The sequence below is a fragment of the Prosopis cineraria genome, unplaced genomic scaffold (genome assembly GCF_029017545.1).
Source record: "Prosopis cineraria cultivar Desert tree isolate PC_DT_omini unplaced genomic scaffold, ASM2901754v1 PC1787, whole genome shotgun sequence".
Lineage (NCBI taxonomy): Eukaryota > Viridiplantae > Streptophyta > Magnoliopsida > Fabales > Fabaceae > Prosopis > Prosopis cineraria.
The window spans coordinates 10,177-13,548 of NW_026557112.1; positions in this window are offsets into that span (position 1 = coordinate 10,177).

The following is a 3,372-nucleotide window of genomic DNA, read 5'->3' on the forward strand; positions in this document are numbered from 1 at the left end:
ATCCTTTCATTACCTATATCACAACCTAATAAAGTCCACTTGATTCTTGATTGCAAGTGCTATTTAGTGATGGAGATGTAGAAGGGTTACAAATTTATAGTAGGGTTTATCCTAAGAAATTTTGAGTGAAATTTAATACCTTATACACTTTGAGTGATGAGAGCAAACACTTAACCTAGAGAGGCTTACTCTTTGACATTGATTCTTGGTAAGGGTTTGTTTGTGATGTGCATAATTCTTTCCTAATTATTGCCACATTGATTGATAATTTGTAGAAGTTCATGAGCTAGTATTTTAGTGACTTGAAACAATGTTTTTCTCTTATTTCTTTGTCTTATAGTTTCTTTTGGGACCTTTTTCACTTGATTTTGCCCGGAGTGCAAAAGCTAAGTGTGGGGGAATTGATAGAACACATTTGTTACCCACTTTTATTTGTCAATTAGGACCATTTTATTAATGATTTATCACCTTCAAGTGCACACATTGCATTAGATTTGAACTTTGCCTAAGTTTCTAGGTTCAGTGCACTAGGGGCATTTTGGTCCAAAAAATGAACTTTTGAGAAAATGTACAAGAAAAATTGACAAAGTGCATTTTATGTCCAGTTGATGAATGGTGAAATTATATTTTTAAAATTCATTTTAGTTTGGGAGTAATTAAATAAAAAAGTCAACACTTTCTTAAGTGTCTTAGTTTGTCCTAGTTTTTGGTTTGCCTTTGTGTGAAAATTTTTATATAATTTTGTGCAGCCTGAAACTTGGTTAATTTAATAAATTCTCCCTTCTAATTATGAATTTAATTCTGGACATGAATTAGATTTTATTATATCATATGCTATTTAATTGAATTATGTGATTTATGTGACATAGGTGGCATGTGACTTGTGCATCAATTGGGCAATTGAGGTCAACACTCCTTGAGGTCAATGGCTGATGGTTTGCACGTGAATTATGATTATTTTGAGGGATTAAATCAGCTAAAATGATGTGGATGACACATGGGAAATTAGGCACACATTGGAATCATCTACAAACCAATAGGAAGTTGCCACCTTGCAAGTGTGACAAGGCTCCCATTTACATTTTAATTTCTTTTTCCTTATTTTAATTAAGCTTCAGCTGATGGGAGACACCAAGGAGCACGCCATTTTAAGTCCCAAATGGGATCCAACACATATCTCATTCATCTTCCACATTCTCTCTCTCTTGTTCATAGTGTTCTTCATTTTCTCTCTTTTGTTCTTCATTTTCCAGCACCCTAACCTCCATTTTCAGCCACCAAACCTCCACAAAACTCATACCATTCTTCTCCTCTCTTCATTTTCGTTCCATCCCTTCCATTTTCACAAGGATTGAAGCTCATTTCCATCATTCAAGAGCTATGGAGTTTGGCCTTCACAAGCAATCACTAGGGTTCTTGAAGATGAAGATTGGCTAAGTTTCTTTGTGGAATCCTAGAGAGATGAAGATGGAGGATGAGTCTTGAGCTTCAAATTGGCTAAGTTCTTTTGTTTCCTATCCTCTTCTCTTTTTACTAGATGGTTAGATTCCTTAATCTAGGGTTTAATCATCTTAGCTTATAAATTCTAATTTGAATTTGATGTTGATGTAAAGAGAGAGGATTGTTTCATTTAATTTCTTCCTTGGACAGCCATGACTGAATTTTGCCACTCTTTGTTTGGCACATAATCTTGTGTTTTTCAATTAGTGAATTTCTTGTGTTAATATTGCATAATCTTGTGGTGTTAATGCTTGTGTTGTTGAGTAGCTTGACATAATCTTGTGGTTGCTCAATTTATGTGTTTGACCATGGCTGTTGAGATTTTGAGTGAATCACTTGGCTAATGTCTTCACCAATTGGTTAATTGAACTAGGGACTTTAATCTAAGACCTAGGGAGGTTAGCTAATTAGGTTAATTGGCTTAGGATAATTTTCTTAAGTCATGACAGCTTTAGTCAAGAGGAAAGGGAAGCTAAACTTAGCCTAATCATGAGAAGATAATGAGTCCAAAATCAACTAATCTCTAGGGTTCCATTATTGTGAAAAGGGAAGTTCATTTCACTCACTTTCACTAGCATTTTAATTACTTGCATATTAGGTAATTAGCTAGGTAACTAAATTCCTACAAACTTTGGTTGATTTATTTCACTAGATAACTTTCAATTAGACTTAAAACCATTCCTTGGGAGATGACCTAGGGTTGGCCCTATATTGCATTAGGGTTAGCTTTAGTGTAATTTTGAGGATAAGCGACTAATTTCCTATCAAAGGGACGCCGTGAAGACTTTCGTTGCCACTGTGCGTCGCTGCTGTACAGCGAAGGAATCGACGTCGCTGCTGCCGTGAAGACTACACTTTGAAGGTATTTTTTTAATAATTAATTTATATATATTTGAGAATAAATTTTAAATATTTTTTAATAATAAATATTATAGATAATATATGAATTGAAGTTATTTATATTAAAATTATGGTGTATTTGTAGTTGATAATTTAGATTAAAGTTGAGGAAACTACTTGAACATTTTTATTTTATTTATGAAATATACTTTTATGGGAGATTATTATTATTAATTAAATTACAATTAATTGACAGAATTTAGATGCATTATGGTACTAAATTTTTATTTAGATGAATTAATTTTTTTAGTTTAGATGTATTGTGAAATTTGATTGTTTGATCATTTAGGAGATTGTTCTTTTAAGGAAGATGCTGTTGAATTTTTTTTATAGAAATCTAAGTCTTTTGTTTATTGAATTTTGGTAATCATATTAGTGACATGAATCGTAAGTTGATGTCGGCTAATCGACTATCTAGAGAATATTGGGATGGTGTAGATGAATTTATTGAATTTGCATTTTGTCATGATCAAGACCCCCGTGGAGTCATATGTCCTTGTTTGAAATGTTGTTATGGAAAAAGAGTAAAGCCAATAGAATTGAAAGATCATTTAATATGTAATGGGATTGATCCAACTTATACTTGTTGGACCATGCATGGGGAGACAAGGAATAATGCAAGTGATTGCAGGGATAGTGCGAGCTACTCAACATTTGATCGTAATAGTGGGATATATGATGTTGACCGTCTTGATGAAATGATTGATGTGATTGAAGAGGATCTTAGAGACTGTCCTGAGATGTTTGAGAGATTGAAGAATGATGCTGATAAACTATTATATCCCGGTTGTAAAAAATTCACAAAACTATCAGTTATTTTAAAACTATACAACCTAAAAGCAGCGAATAGATGGAGCGATAAGAGTTTCACGGATTTGCTTGAACTCTTATATGAAATGTTACCTGAGTACAACGAGCTTCCACCTAATACTTACGAAGCTAAAAAAGTGCTCCGTTCTATTGGGATGAGCT